This window comes from Papaver somniferum, unplaced genomic scaffold (genome assembly GCF_003573695.1).
Source record: "Papaver somniferum cultivar HN1 unplaced genomic scaffold, ASM357369v1 unplaced-scaffold_18, whole genome shotgun sequence".
Taxonomy (NCBI): domain Eukaryota; kingdom Viridiplantae; phylum Streptophyta; class Magnoliopsida; order Ranunculales; family Papaveraceae; genus Papaver; species Papaver somniferum.
The window spans coordinates 4,049,982-4,077,704 of NW_020627707.1; the positions used below are offsets into that span (position 1 = coordinate 4,049,982).

A 27,723-nucleotide genomic window follows, 5' to 3' on the forward strand; every position below is an offset into this window, starting at 1 on the left:
GATATACATCTCCAGTGATTGTCTATTTCTTGTTCTTTTTTCTTTTCAGTAATTTCTTTGAACATGAAGTAGGGAATATAATATTGTCGAGAAGTATGAGCTTGCTAGGGTTTGGGGTTTTTTTTTGCTAGGGTTTGGGGTTTGGTCTTATATTTGGAAACTGATATTTTTACTACGCGTGAAAAATATAAACCTTTACATCATAGAAGATTCTTGAGAGGAGTCGTGTCTAATCAAGCGTGCCGCACGTACTTAAATGTGGGACTGGATTCAAAATGTTGGATTGAATCTAGTGGGTGGGGTAGAAATCAAATTCATAGACAGAGACTCAGAGAGACGAAGGGAGGAGCCTGAAGATATCTTTGGTTGTGGTGGCGGTGGCGGTTGCGGTGGTGGTGGTGGTGGGGAATCTTCATTAGATAGGTGCATTTTCTTATCTCATTTTTCATAAGATTGATGATATAGCCTGTTTTATTAGTGTATTTTAACTGTTTTTCAGTAATTTGGGGGTTTAGGGTTTTTCAAGAAATTGGGTTTCATTAAAATCTAAACAATCCCATCCTTGATTAATCTACTAGTAAGTCAACAACACTTTAGGTTTCAAAATTCAATCCCCTTTGCTGAAAATGAATAGGTTATATAAACCACTGAAATGGAAGAAGACTTAATTGATAGTGTGTTGTTGATGGCGAAGAAAAATTGCATCGGTTATTACGGCATCGCTGCAAATAATCATACGAAGTTGTATAATGGAGTTGCATACTAATCGAGAAACTCAGTTTTAATGAACGGTTGTAGTAGTTAAGAATATGATTGGGGTTTGGGTATAAATTATAGTCTGCTTCTTTACTTTGTGTTGCCATTTCTTGGCCGTTTGGGTACTTGAAACAAATTGTCACTGATGAATGCAATTTTAGGGAGTCCCAGAAGAGCGGACCTCATAGTGTGCTATTTGAATTGAGTTGCTTGAGTGAATCTCTTAAACATGTTAGTTGACAACCTGTATGTTACCCGCATTCTATTTGCTTGTCTTTAGCAACACCGTCTAAGCCTCAGTCATCTGGAGGGATGTAGTCTTTAATGTGTTTCTCTATGTTCTCATTTTGGATCTAGATTTTGCTCAAGTTGTTTGGGCAATGAGCCGTTTCTCTATTATTTTTAGTTCTCATGCAAGATATGGAAGAAAAATGACCCACGTCTTACGTAAGCTGTAGTGACTAAACTGATACAGAACGAACCACTTAATAAGCTTACTTAATTCGCATCTAGCTGTGCTTTATGTAAATTTTGATTTCCTTTTGATGTGTTAGCTCTAGAATTCTCTTTAGATCAGACTTTACTCTGGAATATGTGAACTTCAGATGTAAAACGTTGGATGCAGACTGACAAAAGGTTTGATTTGCACACAGGCCAGGGTGAAAGACATTAAATAACTTGATTTACAGAGACAAGACAGGGAATATGGCTAAAGGTCTGCTATGGGCAACAGCCGAGGATTTGGCAAGGAATAGAGGAAGAGTCCTTTCTCTATATCGTCAGATATTAAGAAGCCTCAATTCCCCCAAACTTCCCATGAACTTAGCAGCAAGGTTGGCCAAGAAAGCAGAGGCTCGTGCTATCTTCATGCTGGGCGCAGAAGAGGAATCCCTTCACAATATTGAGGACCTAATTGATACCGGAGAATATGCTCTTTCCCTCTTAAGAAAAGGCGAAATCCCTAAATACATCCAATGAGTGCACTGCTGATTCCTGAGCATCCCTCTCATGCTATACATAAGTTTGCTGATTTGGTAGTTTTTATTTGTTTATGTCAACAGCTGTACAAGGAAACACGGGAGAGGAAATGTAGCTTTTAGGGGAATTTATTTGTTTGTTTATGTCATACATTCTAGGAACTGAATAAGAATAATAAAAAAAAATTGGAGTTGAATGTTTCGCTTTCCATTTCATTATTGGCTAAGATTCAACACTATCAGTTGGGGAAAACGGACAGTACAAAATTGGAGTTCAAAGTTTGGCTTTCCATTTCATTATTGGCTAAGATTTAACACTTGGAATTCTGTTAAATGCAGGAGTACAGAGTAAGGAATCTTGGATAAATTTATTTAACACAAGCCGACTACCGCGCTCGAATCGAATGCCATCTTGGAAGCTGCTATTGTGCTTTGACGACGGGAAAATTCTTGTGGATTATGAATTCGAGGACTTGCTTATATTGGATCCAACAACTTAAGCGGCTAGATCAGTGGAGGTCCGTGATATCCCTATGGGCGATAATCGAGGGAGTTATGTGGAGACCATAGCCTCTCTTGGCTCTAATACTTATCTGGAAAGGCAGATTACAGATGGGACCGTGAAGAATCCGAAACGACGACGATTGAGGTAAATATATCACATGGTATGAAGTTTTTTAAAATTTTCATTCTCTATGTGTCTTGAGTCTGCAACCACAATATTGCTCTAGTCAATAATGTGATTTCTCGTGGACATGTGATTAATCACCCTAATCAAGTATCAGAGCATAGTGGTTCTGCTCTAGTGCAACTTGCTTTGGAAACACTTACTTGTTTCAATTTTAAGGTGGGTTCAGTCATTTACGGTGATGTCATTAACGGTGAAGCAAGTCAGCATTTTATTTATGTGTGGCTGCTATGCCTTGTTGGGTTTTCTATAGCAAGGTTAAGGTCAAGACTGGGTTTGATAGCTGAATTAGTTGGAGCAGTTTTTCTATCAATAATCTTGAGTTTGATGTAGAATCTGTAGGTGTTTGATGCTATAAACATGAGCTTTATAAGTAGAACTAACTGAGAATTATCCCGATTTAGTGAGAGCCCAATGAAGATTCCGGTATGTTCAAATAACCTGCTTCGAGTGATTTGTTTAATCTGAGAAGAGCTAAAACTTAGTTTTAGCTTGGAAAGGTTCCATCGAGTGCTATTTTCTTGAATTAAATGCGACGTAGGCAACTGCGGCGAACAAACGTCTGAGTTAGGAGGTAATTGAATAGGAGAAGTTGAAATCCAGCTATGTTGCCGTATTACTGGATTTACCATCATTCCCTACATTCCATATGTAATACTACCTCCGTTTCTAGAAAAGTGTTATTTTCACTTTTTCATTTTAGCTTAAAAATAGGCCAAATTGAAAAAGTGAAAGTAACACTTTTCCAGAAACAGAGGGAGTATTGTTTAACAATTTCAATTTGTAAACCTTGTAAAATATTCCTCCAGAATCTCCAGATCCATATACCTGATGGTTTGAAAGATTCTGTAAGTAGGACTTTGTTATAGAAATATCTTGCTCTTGCAACTTGTACCTGTATTCCATTGGGTTCTGTGAGCAATCTCCAGGCTGGCCTGAATAACACGGCAAGGTTAAAAAGATGTGGAATTTTAAAGCCTAATCCACCAAGTCGTTTAGGAAGGCAAAGAGAATTCTAAGCTGTAAAGTAGTTATCTTTTGAGTTAGCTTTGTTCCACCAGTACTGTCTCTGGATATGATTCAGAAGTTGTATAGTGGATTATGCAATTAAGAAACTGTGCCATTGAATTCAGAACAGACTGAATTTGAGTTGGCATCCCTGTTTGGTTTAGTAGTTTACACTGCCATCAGCTTATGTTTTTCTGTTTGATTTGGTTTTGAGTACTTTGACTGTATATATTGCGGAACATTCTGGTGAAAAGTTTTGCTTGTTCTGAGTATCTTAATGACATGCATCTTTTACCATCATTACCTGCATATGGGTATAAACTTACAAAATCTAAGAACAAATGTTGCGATTAGTTAGAAACTCTACGTACGCAGTTTTGTCACTGGCATGGTGCACTGGCATGGTGCAATAAACAAGGTCATGCAATATACCATTTGCATTTAAATGGAATTATACTGTGTGAGATTTTTAGAGTCTTTTAATTGTTTTAGACTACATTGGGGGGGTTTAGGGTTTCTAATAAATTGGGTCTCATGAATCTTCATGTCTTTGGAAAATACTAACATTATTGGAGTTAAATACACACTTCCATATGCCTTCATGGATGAATGAAATCTATCTAAAGAAGAAATCGTGTTATGCAATTTTTGAAAAGTTTAGTTGTGAGTTTAGTAATTGAAACAAATTGTCACAGGTAAATGCAGTTTTAGGTAGCTGACATTCATCATGTGCTAGTTGACAACTTAACTGTTATCCTTTGCCATGTTTTATTTACTTGTCTTTGACAATGATACATAGTCATCTATATAGGGCTGTAGTTGTGTTTCTCCATGTTCTCATTTTGGATCTAGGTACTGCACAATTTTTATGAGACATTTCTCTTTTATTTCTGAATCGCAAAGGCAAGATATGGAAGAACTATTATCCACGTCTTCCTTAATTAGTCATGAATAAACAGATGCAGAACTAATCAACTTAGTAAACTTACTTCATTTGCGTTTTATTGTGCTTTATGATAAATTTGCATTCCCTGGAGATTTTGATTTTTATGTGTCAGCTCTAGGATACGCTGTAGATTAAACCAAACACTGGCATATGTGAACTTTAGATATAAAACAGTCTGGATGCAGACTGACAAATCACTGATTTGCATACAGGGGTGGAAGACATCAGACAACTTGATTTACAAAGAGAAGACGACTATTTCATTGTTGCTAAGGAATATGGTCAAGGGTCTGATATGAGCAACAGCCGAGGACTTGGCAAGGAATAGAGGACAAGTCCTTTCTCTATACATTAGTATCTCTTTACATTAGTCCAACATGAACTTATTGGTAAACTAATATAACCAAGGGTTCTAGATATTATGAATCTTAATGGTGGGCTACTTATATAAGAAAAAGGAGAAATGTGCTAGAAATAAGTTCCCCCGAAAAAAATATCTTCCCCCGGATAAGATAGTTGAGGCCGCAGATTTTTCTAAATTATACTCCCTCCGTTCCATTTTACTTGATGTTTTGGGGTTTTTTTTATGTTCCAAAATAGATGATAGTTCTAGTATTTTTCTCATATTCTCACTGATTTGCCCTTGCTTTGGAATCATACAATATCATTAATTTTTATTATAACCAATACTCTAATTTTAAATCTCCTCTAGTTTGGTAGTATATCCCAACTAAATTACTAGGGAATTGATAACTTTCTCCAAAATCTAGAAACTAAAAACTAGTCATTTAAAATTTTAAGAAGAATTAGTATGGGTAGAACTGGAAAGGTTTTATTCTTTATGGTATTTCTTAATCTCCATGAAAAACTCTATAACGTCAAGTACATCCGAACGGAGGGAGTAAAATATTGAGTTGACTTGAAATTAACCAAGTCTTCCATCTCAAACGGAACAAGATACATTTTTTTATTATAAGAACACCATTTCGTTACCTAGTTAATCATCATCAGCCAAAAACAAAAAAAAAAATCTTCTTTATTCACCGTGCCCACAGATACTTTGTTAATGTTGGCATTGCTGCTGGTTTCATCCTTTCTTTTTGCTTCTGATTCTTCTATTTCTTTGACTCACGAAAAACAACATTTACAAGTAGCAGGCGTAGAACAGGAAGTGGACGCTCTGTTGAAGTGGAAACCTACCCTTGTCAACCAAAATCGTTCTCTCCTCTCTTCTTGGAAGATGAATTTTACTGCGAGTAGAACAAGTCCATGCAAGTGGTATGGAATCACTTGTAACGATGAGGGAAGAGTCGCGGAATTGCACATAAATGGTTTGGGTTTACAAGGTACGCTCCATCATTTCAACTTTTCATCCTTGTCCAACTTTGTTAGTGTTAACTTGAGCGACAACCAACTCTTCGGAACCATTCCATTTCAAATTATTAATCTTTCAAAACTCACCCACCTTGATCTTTCCAACAATCAACATTCTAGACATATTCCATCAGAAATAACCTCTCTGACAAGTCTGCAGTATTTATACCTTTCTCAAAATAAAATTAGTGGATCCATCCCTCAAGATATTGGCAATTTACATTTTTCTCACTGATCTAAGGCTGCACAAGAACAATCTCACTGGTTCAATACCTACTTCCATATGTAATCTAGCCAACTTGACCCTCGAGACTTTGGAAGGCTGAGGTCTCTTACTATGTTACAGTTGTCTGAAAACCAGCTCACTGGTTCAATCCCTGAATCGGTGGGTAATTTAAGAAATTTGACTGTTTTATCTCTTTTTGAAATCGATTTACTGGTTCATTACCTATAGGAATCAACAATTTTACCCAGTTGAAAGAACTGTGTGTGGGTGACAACAAACTTAATGGTTATTTACCCCAAAACGCATGTCAAAGCGGAATACTTGAAGTAGTTGTTGTTACTAGGAACTATTTCACGGGTCCTATACCAAGAGGCATTAGAAATTGCACCACCTTAAAAGTATTCGAGATATTCGGCAATGAACTGGTAGATTATGTAACAGAGGCGTTTCATGTGTACCCAAATCTGCTTAGGTTTGTTGTGGGTTACAATATGTTGTATGGTGAACTCTCAATAGACTGGGAGAAATGAATTGTCATAATTTGTTAGTTGTATATTTATCAGGGAACAATATCACTGGTAAAATACCATCAGAAATGGGCAAGATGAAGATGTTAGGTCATCTCTTTCTTGGTTCAAATAACTTAGTAGGAAAAATTCCTGAGGAGTTGTTGAAATTGTCTTCATTGATCTGTTTAGATTTGAGTAACAACCAACTTTCCGGTAAGTTGTCTTTCGCAACTGGAATGTTCTCCAACCTGCAATGTCTCGATTTATCAACCAATAAACTCATTGGATCAATACCCAAACAACTAGGAGAGTGTTCAAAGTTACTATCTTTGAATTTGAGCAGAAACAATTTTAATGAAAGCATACCACCCCAAATCGGAAACTTGGATTCGTTACAGATTGAGTTGGATCTTAGTTACAATGAGTTGAGTGGAGAGATACCTTCAGATCTTGGGAAACTAAGCAAACTGCAAATGCTAAACCTATCCCACTACAAGCTTTTCGGCTCCATTCCGTCTTCATTCATCCAAATGCTTAGCTTGACCAGTGTTAATATTTCGGACAATGAATTGAGTGGTCCTCTTCCAAGCATCAAGGCCTTCAAGGATGCTCCAGCTGATGCACTCAAGAACAACAAAGGGTTATGTGGTAATAATTCTAAAGGGTTAAAACCATGTGATTCCTCGGTCGTGATTAGAAGGAAAAAGGACAAGCATAAGCCTTTGCTCGTAATCCTACTTCCTCTGATTGGTTCGTTGTTTCTTTTATTCATACTTTTTGCCATTTTGTTACGCCTTCGAAAAAGATCGGTAACAATTGAGGTGCCTATAAGTCAAGAAAGAACCACCAATGCTGGAAGAGATTTATTTTCGATATGGAATTACGACGGAAAAATAGTGTTTGAAGACATAATTGAAGCAACGGAGGGTTTTGATACTAAATACTGCATTGGAACGGGAGGATATGGGAGCGTTTATAAAGCCGAGTTGTCCACAGGCCAGGTTGTTGCTGTGAAGAAACTTCATTCGCCTGACGAAGACTGTGAAATAGCTGATCTCAAGTCATTTGAAAGCGAAATTCATGCATTAACTGAAATTCGACACTGGAACATTGTGAAACTTTTCGGTTTCTGTTCTAATCCTGTGAGGCGGATCTCAGTTTTTGGTTTATGAGCACGTGGAAAGAGGAAGTCTGAAAAAGGTTTTAAGCGGCGCTGGGTTCGATTGGATAAAGAGGGTAAGATTTATCAAGGGAACAGCTAGTGCACTTGCTTGCATGCACCATGATTGCATTCCAGCAATAGTTCACAGGGACATATCTAGCAACAATATTTTGTTGGACTCAGAATATGATGCTCGAGTTTCTGATTTTGGTACGGCGAACCTATGGATATGTTGCTCCAGGTATATAATTCAACTGAAACTTTTATAATTTTATTGTTACCGGAACCATTTTATATATAGTTATAAAGTAAAACATTTATTATTTCTTTGTCTAATAATATTGTTGTCACAGAGCTTGCATATACAATGAAGGTGACCGAGAAATGTGATGTTTATAGCTTTGGGGTTATCATATTAGAAGTACTTATGGGAACAGATCTGGTGGACCTCAAGAAATTTTGAAGATGTGCAAATCTTCTTCGCGCTCGGTCTCGAGAAGCAGTAAGAGAAACCTCAAGATTCTTATAGGCTATTTCCAGGTTTGTACGATCCTTGCGAACTTTAGCTAAGTCAGATCTCAACTGGGAAATAGTGGATTGATTCGACTTTTCGGACTCTGCAAAGATTAATATGGAATCATAATTTGAAAGAAAAATTTGAAGAACTAAATAAAAAGATTAGAAATTTAAGGCAGACAACTCTAGCTAACTACCTTCGCATAATTTAGAAAAGGCAAGAGTGTTAGTCTTCATACTTTCCATAGCTTTATCAAAATCATCACCAACTAAACCATTGAGACGAGATCGAATCTTCTTTTTATTGGGAGAGAGGGAATTATTCTTTTTTCTTAAGGTCATCATGAGAATGCTTCAGTTGATCATATTGTTCTTGAAGCTGGTTCATCTTCACAGTCAAGTTTATTTTACTTTGGATGATTTTTTCATTCTGGGTGTTTAATTCCTTAAATGATGCTTCGTGCTGAACTTCTAGTGAACAAAGAGCTTGTTCTTGATCATCATTTATTTTCTGGAGAATTAAGTACTGATGCGAAAACATTGCTTCCTTCTTTAAAAATGAATGTTTCTCCATAGAAAGAGTATGATTCTCTTCTGACAAGGTTTGATGTCTTAAATCAGCACTATATAACAATTTAGATATGTAGGAAATCTGAGCATTTAATGCTTCAATCTCTTGATTAAGATGACTATATTCATGAGTTATATTGTTAATCTGGTCAAGCGAGTATGAGTGTTGGTTATTTAATTGATTTAATTGAATATGCAACATCTCATTATTCGCACGAGTATCTTCAGCAAGAAATTGAAAGGTGAATCTCTCCGCAAATCGCTTCTGGTTTAAATCTTAATAAATGCATAGAGAATTTTAAAAAGTATGGATAAGTGAAGAAATGTATTATAAGAAGTAATAAGTAAAGAGAAAATACCTCTAAGTTTTCAGTTCTGGTTGCGAAGACCATCAGAATCAAGGACTTCAACTTGGAGTTCTCCTTTCAGTCTACTAACTTCCTTTTCTAAAAAAGTGTTCTGGTGTGAAAGTTATAATTGAGAGCAACTAGATTTAAAACGCCCTTCAGCCATAATCATTTGACGATGAGATTCCTGTGGAAGAAATAAGGTAAGGATGAGTTTAAGATATTATAATCAAGAGAACATATACAAAAAGTACCTACCAAGACATCTAGCGCGGTATGAAAGCTTGGATCAATTTGAGAATGGATCTCATCCCTTGTAGCGCTATTAAAAGGAAATTCGCATAGTAGTTTACTTAAAGCAGAGCAAATGCGAAGTTTGTGAGGATCATTGGTGGACGACTGAGCAGAGTTGATGATTTCAAGTAAAGTTTGAGAAGCAAATTTTACACTGTACAAAGCTTTCTTATCGAGAGAAAGGGGTTCCAATAAGAAAGAGGAAGATAAAGAAGGGGAAACAGAAATAGAAGGGGAAGGAATAGTAAAATTCGCAAGTTAGGAATATCCATATTATTCTGAATAGTATCAGTACTTGTGAGCAAAGGAGAGTTCGCAAGGGTTGAAACAATTTGAACAGCATCCGGAACGACCGCAGAGGCAGGAGTAGGGGTACCCTTTATACCTTGACCATTAGCGATTTTCTCTTCGGGAGGAAAAATTTCTTCGAGAGTAACAAAAATATTCGCATGAGTAGGAAAAATATTAGTTTGAACTGTCGTTTCGAAAGGAGATGGAGGAGTGACGTTTGCGACGCCAAATTCAGGAATGGAAATATTTGATTTAAGAGATGTGGGCTTGCGAACTCTCTTAAGTTTCAATCCTTTTCCACCACCCATCTCACAGTCGGAATCCTGAGAAAACAACGCAAATAAGAAATAGAGGCAAAAATATTGTTTGAGAAAAATAAGATATTTCTTACTCCTTTTTTGTGCGAAGTCTTCCTCTTGAGAGATTCTTTGTCCTTGGTATTTGAAGAAGATTTAGGGTTGGAAACAGTTACTTTGAGGACGCCCAAGGAGGAGTTTTTCCTACAAACAGTAGGGGAGCTAAGTTAATCATAAGATCAACAATCACGATTGAGATTAACAGTTATGATCAAAAATCATGATTATCAGAAGAACGAGGGGTTGATTTTGATAGAGTACACAGACCTTGGATTTGGATCTATGAGAACAATGGTGATAAAACATCGGCAGCAGTAACAGATAAATCAGAGAAGTAGAAGCGGAAAGATAAAATAGTCTCGAAGAAATGGAAAAGAAAAACGAAATCAAAAGAGACGAAGAAGTTATTTCTTAAGGATAAATCAATAAATAGGAAAAAAAGATGACCGGCTAGAGACAGGTTGTTTCGGTAAAAAGTAGAAGAATCGACACGTGCAGATAGAAAGACTGGAATTATGGAAGAATGTCGGCAAAGCAAAGTATGAAGAAATAAACATGTGCGATAATTTGGATCTAAAGTTTCTCATATGGCTCACTCTATAAAAATAACGATATGAGAAGAGGCAAAATGTAGGAGTGAAATATCGCACATTCATTATGTATGTGAAGTAAAGGTCGTCTAATGTAAGCGAAGACCATCGCACATGGTAAAATTAGGATGACATATTTACTGATGTCAGCATAGTCACGAGTAAAGTGTGATGACCTGTGCGAAGTTTAAAGTGTGCGAAGTTGAACGAATGTACATGAGCGATTGTAACGCACAGTGATTCCGAAAATAGGGGATCTATTAGCTGTCATCCATTATGTATTACCCTATATAAAGGGAAGGAAACTGTGTAATGAGGGGGATCTAGAGTGAGTGTTAGACAAAAAATTAGGAGAGAGAAAGTTTATTTGGAGAGCAAGTAAATTCTTTGTATTATCTTGTATTCAATCTTTAGATCTTAATGAATAAACAAATGATTTTCACCATGATTTGTTAGAGTGTTATCTAGTCTTGAATGGATGTGGTTCTAGGATTTCTCGCAGCTACAACAACAACCTTCCCATTTGACATACAAGTTCATCAGGTTCCATTTTTTCATTTTCTTTACGAGATTAAGTTGTTTCAGTTAGTTAATGGACCAAAACACCCCAGTGACATTGTAGTTAAAAATAATTTGCTCTCATCAACTTGTAGTGATGCGCGAGCATACCATAGATTATTTGATTTGCTGAGACCTTTGTGTGTATATATATATATATATATATATGCCAGTTTGTCACAACTTCAATTTACTAAATTGTCTAAAACTTGATGAGCAGGCAATTGTGGCCTTGACTAAAGGTGCACAACTTTTGAAATATGGAAGGAGAGGAAAGCCTAAATTCTGTCCGTTCCGGCTTTTGACGGTATATCTATAAAGTTTGTTCAATTCTTCTATACTGTTATTGATAACCAACTACGCCATATGTATATATATATATATATATATATATATATTATAAAAATAAGTGATGTGTGTAGCTTTACAAATCCGACCATCGATTTCGTCATCCCACGACGCGGATTGATTCGATATATGTTGTATATAGACAGCCGTCGGATCGTTGGGTTTCCTGGTTTGTCAGGGTCCCGTTAGTAATTTGGTTTCCTACTGCGAACCTTGATTCTTAATTTATGAGTACCAACGAAAAAACTATATGGTTGCCTTGCAAAAAACTATTTCCTTAGGAGTCAAAAGTATATGGTCGTCCCTCGGATCGATGGGTTTCCTTAATCCTTCCCAATCGTGGGTTTCCTTTATCAATCCGAACTGTTTGATATTAATAGGGTTTCAGTTCTTATACTTTTATCTACTCTTCTCCCTGAACGTTTCTTATTTCATGTTTGCAAGCTCAATTGCGACGGAAGAAAATCTAAAACATCAATCTCCTATAGACGGAAGAAAATCATTCATATAACAAGGTTAATATTTTCAATTTCTTGAATTCTACTCTCCTCCCTGTACGATTTTGTACGCCATCATCTATCGATCTTCTACAACATCAATCTCCTACAACTTCAGAAAATATGAAAAAGCAACAGCCTTCTTCAAATTCATGCACGCCGGAAAATTAAAAAAAAAACTGCGAGTTCAGATTGTACGTCAAACAAAAGACAGTGTTCAAAAAGGGTGCCATCACAGGTAATAATTATAATCATCAAATAAAGAAAATCAAAGTTACATATGCAAACCAAAGTTATACTGACAATTCTTTTTTTCTGCAGCATTGTAAACGTTTCAAAACCTCTAAAAGCGATACAAGTTGGTTGGTATCTTCTCCAATTCTTTGTTTCTGCAACAATGGCAGTAGCTAAAGAAGAAGGTTGTGTGTAGTCTGAATATTTGATAGCTTGGTAAAGTCATTATGGGTTTGTTTTCGTTGGACTTCTTTGTAGGGAAACGACTTGGAGCAAGAATCGAGTTATAAGAAATCTAGGTTATTGCTTGACGGTGAGTACAGGGAAGAAACGTGATCTTGCTGCCATCTTTTTAGGTCACTAATGGGTGAGTTATCGAGTATTCAAAGTCCATATATGATCTAGAGATTTGCTTTGGATTCCAATTCTTTGCAGAGAAATCGATTTGGAGCGGCCAATCAAGCCATAAAGAGAAAAACAGGATCGCCAATTGAAAGACACACGAAGTGTTCAACAGAAAGTCTGAACCATTACCAGCTTAGTTCCACTGGGTCGCTTCCATGGATTCATTTGATGTATACAAAGAGTTAGATAAGAATTTGAAGTGGAGATGGAACTTAAGATTGGGTAGTATTCACTGATATGGGTTAGTGTTCAGGGGAGAAATCAAATGATGGGAATGATTTTCTGTCACCGATCCACAAAGATGGATGGAAGAGATTAAGAATGGTTGGAAGAGTTGAAATTGGAACATGGAATTTCTAATGGATTTGGATAGCGATTTTGTTGTGTTATTTGGGTTAAAGCTTGCTGATATATCGGGCTAAACTGCTGTTGCAGTGGCGTTATGCCGTTGATTATGATATTCATTAATGTCTGCTCATGTCTCATTGATTTTTATAGCTGATAGTGGGAGGTAGAAATCATTCGATTAACCAACAACAAGTATGGATTGTTTAATAATCAGATAGGAATTTGAGTGGTCTTTAATAAAAAAGAATGGTAAATTATTTATGTGCTTCAGTCCAGTGAAATACGACAATTGTAAAGATGGTGAAAAAGAATAGTGTTTCCCTTAACATTGTTGATTTTGGTGGAGAACTAAATGAGAAGCCTGAAAAATGTGAAGTTATCCTTGCTTCTGTACGTAATAGTGATAGTAGTAACATCGTTCGTGTTTCTGTCGGTCCTATTTCTCTCCCTGAAGTCCTCATTGTTAACTCTCATAAGTTCTTATGCCACTTTCTACTTCTTATACTTTTTCGTTTAAACTGTTGTTTCGTTTTTAGGTTGCAACACATCCATATTCACTGGGAAAATGGATGGAGATGAGAGTGGTTTTCTAGCAGCAGTGGCATCTGGTGATGGTGGTTATGATACGGTTATCCTTTTGTTTTAATATCAAGATCTACCATTCTTTTCCACAACCTGTACTCTACTGGTTTTGCGTGTAGGGAGTAAATTCCTTCCTATACAAGCATCCAGTCTTATGCAACACATAACAAAAATCAAATGAGTATACTGGATTAAAACATGTGAGTTGAATGTGTGTTGCCTATATTGGGATTTAATGATTAGAGATTACACTCTGGTGGATTTTTCTCTGTTTCTATATTGCTAATGGCGCGTTCATCCAGAATGGGGACCTTCCAGGGGCAGAAAATTTGGTGTGTCATGATTTTGTATCTTCTTTCTTGGTACTTGATAACTACACTGCAATTGTGTGAGACATTGGCATGAGGTTTCAATGCATTGTAGCTAATTGATTTATATTGAATCTCTCAATTGGTGGAAGTAGTGGCCACAATTGTCAGTAAACAATAACCTTTGAGGGATAACAATGTTTACATGCATTATAGCGATTACAACCAGAAATTACAACAAATATGGTAATTGGCATATATAGGCGCGATACTATCAAAATCGTATTGGCGGGATTTAAGGTAGACAGGTATATAGGCGAGAAAGGTAAAAAATCTGCAAGAAAGAACAAGGACAAAGATATAGAACACAACAAAACGAGGTTGAAGGGAAGAACTGAAGCAAATAAATTATCATGATAAATTTGTATTTGAGATTAAGATATCAGGAAGATAAAAAGATTAAAGGAGCTGAAAACAAGAATAGCAGTCAAAGAATTTTCTTATATAAGCACAGAAATTAGGAATGAGATAAGATACGTCAACTTTTTGCTGGTTCTCCTATAAATTAAAGTATCTGCATACTGCTTAGTTTATGAAAAGTGTGTTATGATGTATTTTAGGCTCCTGTTTCTCAATATTTATGTTTATTCTTTGTTTAAAAGGCTGGCTGGACTCTAATTTGTTAGTGTGGCTTAATGAGAACATGTCTTTTTGGTAGGCCTGGACTGTGAGCCCAAGATAATTTGACACGACCAACAAAACACCAGAGGATGCTTAAGAGGACACGGTCGGGGCTGTAAGTCCCGGATAATTTGACACGACCAACAAAATAATAGGGCATACATCCCCTGCTAATTTGACACTACCAACAAAACACTAGGAATTGCTTTAGAGGACACGGTCGGGGATGTAAGCCCCGACTAATTTAACACGACCAATAAAACACTAGGGCATGCTTAATGGGACACGCCAGAGCTGTAAGCCCCGACTAATTTGACACGATCAATAAAACACTAGGGCATGCTTAAGAGGCCACAGTCGGGGTTGTAAGTCCCGACTAATTTAACACGGCTAACAAAATAATGGGGAATACAAACCCGGCTAATTTGACACTACCAACAAAACACTAGGGCATGCATAAGAGGACATGGCCGGGGTTGTAAGCCTCGTCTAATTTGACCCGACCAACAAAACACTCGGGCACACTTATGAGGCCACGGGCGTGGCTGTAAGCCCCGACTAATTTGAACCGACCAATAAAACACTGGGGTCGCCAGCCCTAACTAACTTATAGGATCGATGTTTGATAGTTCTAATCTAACTAGTTTTGTTAATGACTAAAATTTTGTGGGAAAATACTGACCGGCTGACCCAACAACAACAACAAAATCGAAAAAGGTTGAGCTCGGGCCGTAGGCCCGGGTGATACCTAGTCTATATTATAAAAAGAAGTGTTGTGTGTGTAGCCTTACAAATCTGACCATCGATTTTGTCATCCTCCGACGCGGATCGATTGGTTATATGTCTTTTATAGACGTCCGTCCGATCTCTTGAGATTTAATTATTTTGGACGACATAGATTATGTCGTGGCCCGTACCAAAGCTAATTTCAAGCTAGGCATGGTTCTGAAATAGGCTCTGCCCGACCACCAAGGTAACGAGCCCTTATTAGTTAACCTGGCCTAACACGCCTAAGCTACCAAAAAAGAAAAGGTAAAGCGTGAAAGCGCAAAACAAAAACGAGTGGGACTCGTTTGGTTTTTCTTTTTTGTGAGCAGTGTACAAACATGAAGAAAAAAATTAATTTCCTTTTGCAACGTGGTTAAGATTTGGACTTAGACTTTTCTTCTCGGGATTGATAGTTTTTTCCTCCTTTTCTTTTTTTTATGAAGCATCCTATTGATATTGAGCATCAATATTTGGGATATATAGTGGATCAGATACGGGTCATACGGCAACGTCAGATATTTGCGAGACTACGGCAGGGGTGTGGGTCCTGGCTAATTAGACCGATCAACAAAATACTGGAATTCGCGTAAAGGACTACGGCCGGGGTTGTAGGCCCCGTAATTTGATCTCATTAACAAAATACCAGAATTTGCGTAGGGGAGTACAACTAATTTGACCCGACAAACAAAATGCTTAAGAGGACACGGTCGGGGCTGTAAGTCCCGGCTAATTTTACACGGCCAACAAAATAATAGGGCATACATCCCCGGCTAATTTGACGCTACCAACAAAACACTAGGAATTTCTTTAGAGGACACGGTCGGGGATGTAAGCCCCGGCTAATTTAACATGACCAATAAAACACTAGAGCATGCTTTAGAGGCCACTCCCGGGATGTAAGCCCCGACTAATTTGACACGGTGAATAAAACACTAGGGCATGCTTAAGAGGCCACGGTCGGGGTTGTAAGTCCCGACTAATTTGACACGGCTAACAAAATAATGGGGCATACAAACCCGACTAATTTGACACTACCAACAAAACACTAGGGCTTGCATAAGAGGACATGGCCGGGGTTGTAAGCCTCGGCTAATTTGACCCGACCAACAAAACACTCGGGCACGCTTATGAGGCCACAGGAGGGGCTGTAATCTCCGACTAATTTGAACCGACCAACAAAACACTGGGGTCGCAGGCCCTAACTAACTTATAGGATCGATGTTTGATAGTTCTAATCTAATTAGTTTTGTAAATGACTAAAATTTTATGGGAAAATACTGACCGGCTGACCAAACAACAACAACAAAATCGAAAAAGGTTGAGCCCGGGCCGTAGGCCCGTGTGATAGTCTATATTATAAAAAGAAATGCTGTGTGTGAAGCCTTACAAATCCGACCATCGATTTTTCCATCCTCCGACGCGGATCGATTGGTTATATGTCTTATATAGACGTCCATCATATCTCTTGAGATTTAATTATTTTGGACGACATAGATTATGTTGTGGCCCGTACCAAAGCTAATTTCAAGCTAGACATGGTTCTGAAATAGGCTCTGCCCGACCACCAAGGTAACGAGCCCTTATTAGTTAACTTGGCCTAACACGCCTAAGCTACCAAAAAAGAAAAAGTAAAGCGTGAAAGCGCAAAACAAAAACGAGTGGGACTCGTTTGGTTTTCCTTTTTTGTGAGCAGTGTACAAACAGGAAGAAAAAATTAATTTCCTTTTGCAACGTGGTTAAGATTTGGACTTAGACTTTTCTTCTCGGGATTGATAGTTTTCTTATCCTTTTTGTTTTTTTTGAAGCATCCTATTGATATTGAGCATCAATATTTGGGATATATAGTGGATCAGATACGGGTAATACGACAACGTCAGATATTTGCGAGACTACGGCAGGGCTGTGGGTCCTGGCTAATTAGACCGACCAACAAAATACTGGAATTCGCGTAAAGGACTACGGTCGGGGTTGTAGGCCCCGACTAATTTGATCCCATTAACAAAATACCAGAATTTGTGTAGGGGACTACAACTAATTTGACCCGAAAAACAAAATGCTTAAGAGGACACGGGGCTGTAAGTCCCGGCTAATTTGACACGACCAACAAAATAATAGGGCATACAGCCCCGGCTAATTTGACACTACCAACAAAACACTAGGACTTTCTTTAGAGGACACGGTCGGGGATGTAAGCCCCGGCTAATTTAACACGACCAATAAAACATTAGGGCATGCTTAAGAGGCCACGCCCGGGCTGTAAGCCCCAACTAATTTGACACGATCAATAAAACACTAGGGGATGCTTAAGAGGCCACGGTCGGGGATGTAAGTCCCGACTAATTTGACACGGCTAACAAAATAATGGGGCATACAAACCCGGCTAATTTGACACTACCAACAAAACACTAGGGCATGCATAAGAGGACATGGCCGGGGTTGTAAGCCTCGGCTAATTTGACCCGACCAACAAAACACTCGGGCACACTTATGAGGCCACGGGCGGGGCTGTAAGCCCCGGCTAATTTGAACCTACCAATAAAACACTGGGGTCGCAGGCCCTAACTAACTTATAGGATCGATGTTTGATAGTTCTAATCTAACTAGTTTTGTTAATGACTAAAATTTTGTGAGAAAATACTGACCAGCTGACCCAACAACAACAAAAAAATCGAAAAAGGTGGAGCTCGGGCCGTAGGCCCGGGTGATACCTAGTCTATATTATAAAAAGAAGTGTTGTGTGTGTAGCCTTACAAATCTGACCATCGATTTTGTCATCCTCCGACGCGGATCGATTGGTTATATGTCTTTTATAGACGTCCGTCCGATCTCTTGAGATTTAATTATTTTGGACGACATAGATTATGTCGTGGCCCGTACCAAAGCTAATTTCAAGCTAGGCATGGTTCTGAAATAGGCTATGCCCGACCACCAAGGTAACGAGGCCTTATTAGTTAACCTGGCCTAACACGCCTAAGCTACCAAAAAAGAAAAAGTAAAGCGTGAAAGCGCAAAACAAAAACGAGTGGGACTCGTTTGGTTTTTCTTTTGTGTGAGCAGTGTACAAACAGGAAGAAAAAATTAATTTCCTTTTGCAACGTTGTTAAGATTTGGACTTAGACTTTTCTTCTCGGGATTGATAGTTTTTTCTCCTTTTTTTTTTATGAAGCATCCTATTGATATTGAGCATCAATATTTGGGATATATAGTGGATCAGATACGGGTCATACGGCAACGTCAGATATTTGCGAGACTACGGCAGGGCTGTGGGTCCTGGCTAATTAGACCGATCAACAAAATACTGGAATTCGCGTAAAGGACTACGGCCGGGGTTGTAGGCCCCGTAATTTGATCCCATTAACAAAATACCAGAATTTGCGTAGGGGACTACAACTAATTTGACCCGACAAACAAAATGCTTAAGAGGACACGGTCGGAGCTGTAAGTCCCGTCTAATTTGACACTACCAACAAAATAATAGGGCATACATCCCGGCTAATTTGACACTACCAACCAGACACTAGGACTTTCTTTAGAGGACACGGTCGGGGATGTAAGCCCCGTCTAATTTAACACGACCAATAAAACACTAGAGCATGCTTTAGAGGCCACTCCCGGGATGTAAGCCCCGACTGATTTGACACGGTGAATAAAACACTAGGGCATGCTTAAGAGGCCACGGTCGGGGCTGTAAGTCCCGACTAATTTGACAAGGCTAACAAAATAATGGGGAATACAAACCCGGCTAATTTGACACTACCAACAAAACACTAGGGCATGCATAAGAGGACATGGCCGGGGTTGTAAGCCTCGACTAATTTGACCCGACCAACAAAACACTCGGGCACGCTTATGAGGCCACAGGAGGGGCTGTAATCCCCGACTAATTTGAACCGACCAACAAAACACTGGGGTCGCAGGCCCTAACTAACTTATAGTATCGATGTTTGATAGTTCTAATCTAATTAGTTTTGTTAATGACTAAAATTTTATGGGAAAATACTGACCGGCTGACCAAACAACAACAACAAAATCGAAAAAGGTTGAGCCCGGGCCGTAGGTCCGTGTGATACCTAGTCTATATTATAAAAAGAAGTGCTGTGTGTGTAGCCTTACAAATCCGACCATCGATTTTTCCATCCTCCGACGCGGATCGATTGGTTATATGTCTTATATAGACGTCTGTCATATCTCTTGAGATTTAATTATTTTGGACGACATAGATTATGTTGTGGCCCGTACCAAAGCTAATTTCAAGCTAGACATGGTTCTGAAATAGGCTCTGCCCGACCACCAAGGTAACGAGCCCTTATTAGTTAACCTGACCTAACACGCCTAAGCTACCAAAAAAGAAAAAGTAAAGCGTGAAAGCGCAAAACAAAAACGAGTGGGACTCGTTTGTTTTTTCTTTTTTGTGAGCAGTGTCCAAACAGGAAGAAAAAATTAATTTCCTTTTGCAGCGTGGTTAAGATTTGGACTTAGGCTTTTCTTCTCGGGATTGATAGTTTTTTTTATCCTTTTTCTTTTTTTTTTGAAGCATCCTATTGATATTGAGCATCAATATTTGAGATATATAGTGGATCAGATAGGGTCATACGACAACGTCAGATATTTGCGAGACTACGGCAGGGCTGTGGGTCCTGGATAATTAGACCGACCAACAAAATACTGGGATTCGCGTAAAGGACTACGGTCGGGGTTGTAGGCCACGACTAATTTGATCCCATTAACAAAATACCAGAATTTGCGTAGGGGACTACAACTAATTTGACCCGACAAACAAAATGCTTAAGAGGACACGGTTGGGGCTGTAAGTCCCGGCTAATTTGACACGACCAACAAAATAATAGGGAATACAGCCCCGTCTAATTTGACACTACCAACAAAACACTAGGACTTGCTTTAGAGGACACGGTCGGGGATGTAAGCCCCGGATAATTTAACACGACCAATAAAACATTAGGGCATGCTTAAGAGGCCACGCCCGGGCTGTAAGCCCCGACTAATTTGACACGATCAATAAAACACTAGGGCATGCTTAAGAGGCCACGGTCGGGATGTAAGTCCCGACTAATTTGACACGGCTAACAAAATAATTGGGCATACAAATCCGGATAATTTGACTCTACCAACAAAACACTAGGGCATGCATAAGAGGACATGGTCGGGGTTGTAAGCCTCGGCTAATTTGACCCGACCAACAAAACACTCGGGCACGCTTGTGAGGCCACGGGCGGGGCTGTAAGCCCCGGCTAATTTGAACCGACCAACAAAACACTGGGGTCGCAGGCCCTAACTAACTTATAAGATCGATGTTTGATAGTTCTAATCTAATTAGTTCTGTTAATGACTAAAATTTTGTGGGAAAATACTGACCGGCTGACCAAACAACAACAACAAAATCGAAAAAGGTTGAGCCCGGGCCGTAAGCCCGGGTGATACCTAGTCTATATTATAAAAAGAAGTGTTGTGTGTAGCCCGACTAATTTGCAACGTGGTTAAGATTTGGACTTAGACTTTTCTTCTCGGGATTGATAGTTTTTTTATCCTTTTTCTTTTTTTTCGAAGCATCCTATTGATATTGAGCATCAATATTAGGTATATATAGTGGATCAGATACGGGTCATACGGCAACGTCAGATATTTGCAAGACTACGGCAGGGCTGTGGGTCCTGACTAATTAGGCCGACCAACAAAATACTGGAATTCGCATAAAATACTATGGCCGGGGTTGTAGGCCCAGGCTAATTTGCTCCCATTAACAAAATACCAGAATTTGCTTAGGGGACTACAACTAATTTGTCCCGACAAACAAAATACTGGAATTTGTGTAGGCGACCGAGGATGTAAGCCCCGACTAATTTGACCCCATCAACAAAATACCGGAATTTGCTCTACAGCCCCGAGTAATTTAACACGACAAACAAAATACTGGAATTTGCGTAAGGGAACAAACAACAAAAAGAAAAGAAATCAAAAATGGTTGACCCCCGGCCGTAGGCCAGAATTTGCGTAGGGTACTACGGCAGGGGATGCAAGTCCCTGCTAATTTGACACGACCAATAAAATACTGGAATTTGCGTAGGGGACCACGGCCGGGGCTGTAGGCCCCTACTAATTTGACCCGACCAACAAAATATTGAAATTTGCATAGGGGACCACGGCCGGGGCGGTAAGCCCCGGCTAATTTGACACGATCAGAAAACACTAGGGTCGCAAGCCCCAAACAACAACAAAAAATCGACAAAATCTATATTATAAAAAGAAGTGATGTGTGTGTAGCCTTACAAATCCGACCATCGATTTTATCATCCTACGACGCGGATAGATTGGTTATTTGTCTTATACAGACGTCCGTACGATCTCTTGAGATTTAATTATTTTGGACGACATAGATTATGTTGTGGCCCGTACCAAAGCTAATTTCAAGCTAGACATGGTTCTGAAATAGGCTCTGCCCGACCACCAAGGTAACGAGCCCTTATTAGTTAACCTGACCTAACACGCCTAAGCTACCAAAAAAAGAAAAAGTAAAGCGTGAAAGCGCAAAACAAAAACGAGTGAGACTCGTTTGGTTTTCCTTTTTTGTGAGCAGTGTACAAACAGGAAGAAAAAATTAATTTCCTTTTGCAACGTGGTTAAGATTTGGACTTAGACTTTTCTTCTCGGGATTGATAGTTTTTTTATTCTTCTTTTTTGAAGCATCCTATTGATATTGAGCATCAATATTTGGGATATATAGTCGATCAGATACGGGCCATACGGCAACGTCAGATATTTGCGAGACTACGGCAGGGCTGTGGGTCCTGGATAATTAGACCGATCAACAAAATACTGGAATTCGCGTAAAGGACTACGGTCGGGGTTGTAGGCCACGACTAATTTGATCCCATTAACAAAATACCTGAATTTGCATAGGGGACTACAACTAATTTGACCCGACAAACAAAATGCTTAAGAGGACACGGTCGGGGCTGTAAGTCCCGGCTAATTTGACACGACCAACAAAATAATAGGGCATACAGCCCCGGCTAATTTGATACTACCAACAAAACACTAGGACTTGCTTTAGAGGACACGGTCGGGGATGTAATCCCCGGCTAATTTAACACGACCAATAAAACATTAGGTCATGCTTAAGAGGCCACGCCCGGGCTGTAAGCCCCGACTAATTTGACACGATCAATAAAACACTAGGGCATGCTTATGAGGCCACGGTCGGGGATGTAAGTCCCGACTAATTTGACACGGCTAACAAAATAATGGGGCATACAAACCCGGCTAATTTGACACTACCAACAAAACACTAGGGCATGCATAAGAGGACATGGCCGGGGTTGTAAGGCTCGGCTAATTTGACCTGACCAACAAAACACTCGGGCACGCTTATGAGGCCACGGGCGGGGCTGTAAGCCCCGGCTAATTTGAAACGACCAACAAAACACTGGGGTCGCAGGCCCTAACTAACTTATACGATAGATGTTTGATAGTTCTAATCTAATTAGTTTTTTTAATGACTAAAATTTTGTGGGAAAATACTGACCGGCTGACCAAACAACAACAACAAAATCGAAAAAGGTTGAGCCCGGGCCGTAAGCCCGGGTGATACCTAGTCTATATTATAAAAAGAAGTGTTGTGTGTAGCCCGGCTAATTTGCAACGTGGTTAAGATTTGGACTTAGACTTTTCTTCTCGGGATTGATAGTTTTTTTATCCATTTTCTTTTTTTTCGAAGCATCCTATTGATATTGAGCATCAATATTAGGGATATATAGTGGATCAGATACGGGTCATACGGCAACGTCAGATATTTGCAAGACTACGGCAGGGCTGTGGGTCCTGGCTAATTAGGCCGACCAAAAAAATACTGGAATTCACATAAAATACTATGGCCGGGGTTGTAGGCCCAGGCTAATTTGATCCCATTAACAAAATACCAGAATTTGCGTAGGGGACTACAACTAATTTGTCCCGACAAACAAAATACTGGAATTTGTGTAGGCGACCGGGGCTGTAAGCCCCGACTAATTTGACCCCATCAACAAAATACCGGAATTTGCGCTACATCCCCGACTAATTTAACACGACAAACAAAATACTGGAATTTGCGTAAGGGACCAAACAACAAAAAGAAAAGAAATCAAAAATGGTTGACCCCCGGCCGTAGGCCAGAATTTGCGTAGGGGACTACGGCAGGGGATGCAAGTCCCTGCTAATTTGACACGACCAATAAAATACTGGAATTTGCGTAGGGGACCACGGCCGGGGCTGTAGGCCCCTACTAATTTGACCCGACCAACAAAATATTGAAATTTGCATAGGGGACCACGGCCGGGGCAGTAATCCCCGGCTAATTTGACATGATCAGAAAACACTAGGGTCGCAATCCCCAAACAACAACAAAAAATCGACAAAATCTATATTATAAAAAGAAGTGATGTGTGTGTAGCCTTACAAATCCGACCATCGATTTTGTCATCCTACGACGCGGATCGATTGGTTATTTGTCTTATACAGACATCCGTCCGATCTCTTGAGATTTAATTGTTTTGGACGACATAGATTATGTCGTGGCCCGTACCAAAGCTAATTTCAAGCTAGACATGGTTCTGAAATAGGCTCTGCCCGACCACCAAGGTAACGAGCCCTTATTAGTTAACCTGACCTAACACGCCTAAGCTACCAAAAAATAAAAAGTAAAGCGTGAAAGCGCAAAACAAAAACGAGTGAGACTCGTTTGGTTTTTATTTTTGTGAGCAGTGTACAAACAGGAAGAAAAAATTAATTTCCTTTTGCAACGTGGTTAAGATTTGGACTTAGACTTTTCTTCTCGGGATTGATAGTTTTTTTTATCCTTTTTCTTCTTTTTTGAAGCATCCTATTGATATTGAGCATCAATATTTGGGATATATAGTCGATCAGATACGGGCCATACGGCAACGTCAGATATTTGCGAGACTACGGCAGGGCTGTGGGTCCTGGCTAATTAGACCGACCAACAAAATACTGGAATTCGTGTAAAGGACTACGGCCGGGGTTATAGGCCCCGGCTAATTTTATCCCATTAATAAAATACCAGAATTTGCATATGGTACTACAACTAATTTGACCCGACAAACAAAATACTGGAATTTGTGTAGGGGACCGGGGCTGTAAGCCCCGACTAATTTGACCCCATCAACAAAATACCGGAACTTGCGCTACTGCCCCGACTAATTTGACACGACAAACAAAATACTGGAATCTGTGTAATGGACCAAAAAACAAAAAGAAAAGAAATCAAAAATGGTTGAGCCCCGGCCGTAGGCCGGAATTTGCGTAGGGGACTACAGCAGGGGATGCAAGTCCCGGCTAATTTGGCCCGACCAACAAAATACCGGAATTTGCTTAATGGATTATGGCCGGGGCTGCAGGCCCTGACTAATTTTCCCAGACCAACAAAATACAAGAATTTGCGTAGGGGACTACGACCAGGGCCATCAGCCTCGGCTAATTTGACACGACCAATAAAATACTGGAATTTGCGTAGGGGACCACGGTCGGGGCTGTAGGCCCCGGCTAATTTGACCCGACCAACAAAATACTGAAATTTGCATAGAAGACCACGGCCGGGACTGTAAACCCCGGTTAATTTGACACGATCAGAAAACACTAGGGTCGCAAGCCCTAAATAACAACAAAAAATCGAACAAAAAAAAAGGTTGAGCCCCCGCAGTAGGCCGGGATGATACCTAGTGTATATATATATATATGTATATATCTGATAATTGTGCATGTTACAGGACGAGACTCATTTACTATGGTACTCTGGGAAAAAGGAAAGGCGTTTGAGTTTGGATTCGGTTACTAAGATACTTATTGGGCAGAGGACTGTATGCACCCAACAAAGCATATATATTACATACTTTGTTGGCTTGTTGCTTGTTTTATGAGTGCTTGTACAGTTAACTGAATACTTGTCCTGAATTTCTCACCGTAGGTAAATTTTCATAGACAACCTCTGCCAGAAAAAGAGTGCCAGTCTTTTTCGCTCATCTATGCTGACGGTGAACGATCACTTGATTTGGTACTCTCTTCTTTACAAGCTTTCATTTGTTTTTTTGAACATCGATCCCTTATTTTTAGTTTTTCTTTATATTTATTTATGTTTTGTTCATAGATATGCAAGGACAAAGTTCAAGCAGAAACTTGGTGTACTGGTTTGAGAGCTTTAATCACTAGTTCTAACTACTTACGTATTTTGAAAAAGTCGCAAAGGGGTACAAAGCTGTGTCAACAGCCCAGCTGGTTATACTAGACGAAAGCATGAACTTGGAATTGTACTGGAAGAACCTATCGAAATTTCTCAGGTCCTAAAACTACACTTGACTACTTGTTTTCAACTATAGAGACTATGATTTAATATTCACAATAATCTGTTGATGTGATTTCAATTAGAAACTTGCAAAACATCTTATTCTATCTCACCCACTTAAGCAACCATGTATAGTCCGTATTATAGATAAGCTTAATATTCATATGGGAACATCCGAATATATATACCAGATAAAACTCCAATTCTGCATAACATTTCTTTTAATGGCCTTGCCAGATAGGGTGTATGCCTCTTGCAAGCTACTTGCTCGAATATGTAATGTGGCACCCATTCAAATGATACCCTAAATATTTTGGTGAATGTCATCATTTGAGTGTCAATGGTTCGTCAGATCACTGTGTGCAAGCATGTGGGCAGTGTTCTCTCAGTTTTCTTCTTCTAACATTGGATTGTGTGTTTATTTGTTGTTAAGGTGCGGAGCTTACGAGTCCAAGTCGGTCACTTGTGAGGTGTTTGTCAAAAAGGTTGCCATATTCTTCCAACATTGTTTGTTCATCAGAGCCAAAAATAAAAGATCCGGAAATTCATGATGATTTTATAGAGAAGATAGGGGATGCTTCCCTTATCACAGAATATCAAACAAGTTTTCCTAGTGGATCCACTTCTCAATCGCAGCCCTTTCCACCAACAAAATGTGATGAAGTTCTCAAGGACATATTGATATGGGGAGAAGGAATACAAGGGGGATACTTGGGAGGTGCAGTTGATAAAATGGGTAATCGTTATTGTGCAAGGACTGATTCTTTGCTGCCCAAATTACTAGAATCAACCGAAAATTTAGATATCAAGAACATTTCCTTTGGAGGAAAACATGCTGCCTTGGTTACTAGACAAGGAGAAGTGTTCTGCTGGGGATTTGAGAAAGGAGGAAGATTGGGACATAAAGTTGATATTGATGTGTTTTATCCCAAGATTGTTGAAACTTTAAATGGCGTCCATGTAGAGTCTGTTGCTTGTGGTGAATATACTACGAGCGCTTTGACACATTCCGGTGAACTTTATACGTGGGGTGTAAATTGTGTTGGTGGTGACCTTTTAGAAAATTCGGGTAATAGAAATAAGTGATGGCCTCAGAAAATCTCTGGTCCATTTAATGGAATATATGTATCAAGCGTTACATGTGGGGAATGACATACGGCCATCGTAAGCTCCTCGGGACAGTTATTTACTTACGGCCAAGGAACATTTGGGGTACTGAGGCATGGAAATCTTCTAAGTGCTTCACAACCCAAAGAAGTTGAATATCTAAAAGGATTATTGGTTAAATCTGTTGCATGTGGATCATGGCATATGGCAGCAGTTGTTGATATCAAGTTTCACGCCTCGAATCCTTCTGGCGGGAAATTATTTACATGGGGAGATGGGGATAAAGGAAAACTAGGACATTTGGATCAAGGGAGAAAGACTCTACCAACACGTAGCAAGGCTTATGCACTATGATTTTGTTCAAGTATCGTGTGCTAGGATGCTCACTGTTGGATTGATGCATACAGGTAAAGTTTGTACCATCGGAACAGCTGCTAATGTGCAACTCGGAGATCCACAAGCTAGGGACAAGTCGATTACAATTATTAAAGGCAAGCTTAAAGGGGAATTTGTTATGCGTGTTTCGTCAGGATCATATCATACTGCTGTTTTGACATCGAGGGGAGAAGTTTTTACTTGGGGTAAGGGTGAAAATGGGCAATTAGGCTTGGGAGATACGAAAGATAGAAACTCTCCGACTCTGATGGAAGCCTTAAGAGAGAGACAAGTTGAGAGTATAATTTGTGGGTCTAATTTCACGGCTGCAATTTGTGTACATAGATCTATTTTCTCTGCTCATCAATCAAGTTGTAGTGGGTGCATAATAGTTTTCAGGTTCACAAGGAAGAAATATAATTCTTATAATTGCGGGTTTGTTTTCTGTCGCATATGTTGCAATAAGAAGGTTATAAATGCGTCACTGGCACCAGATAAACAACAAGCATCATCGAGTATGCAGTTCATGTTACGCTAAACTAATGAAGTGA

General features: G+C 39.3%; 1 long non-coding RNA gene and 1 pseudogene across 1 annotated transcript; both read left to right on the forward strand.

Moving 5' to 3' along the window:
* Window positions 1-182: 182 nt before the first annotated feature.
* Window positions 183-4,947, forward strand: LOC113338098. The gene is made up of 3 exons (XR_003354597.1): window positions 183-423; window positions 1,410-2,382; window positions 4,588-4,947. It is a non-coding gene; the product is annotated as an uncharacterized LOC113338098 (long non-coding RNA).
* A 337-nt stretch (window positions 4,948-5,284) lies between these two features.
* Window positions 5,285-27,723, forward strand: LOC113337948 (annotated as a pseudogene).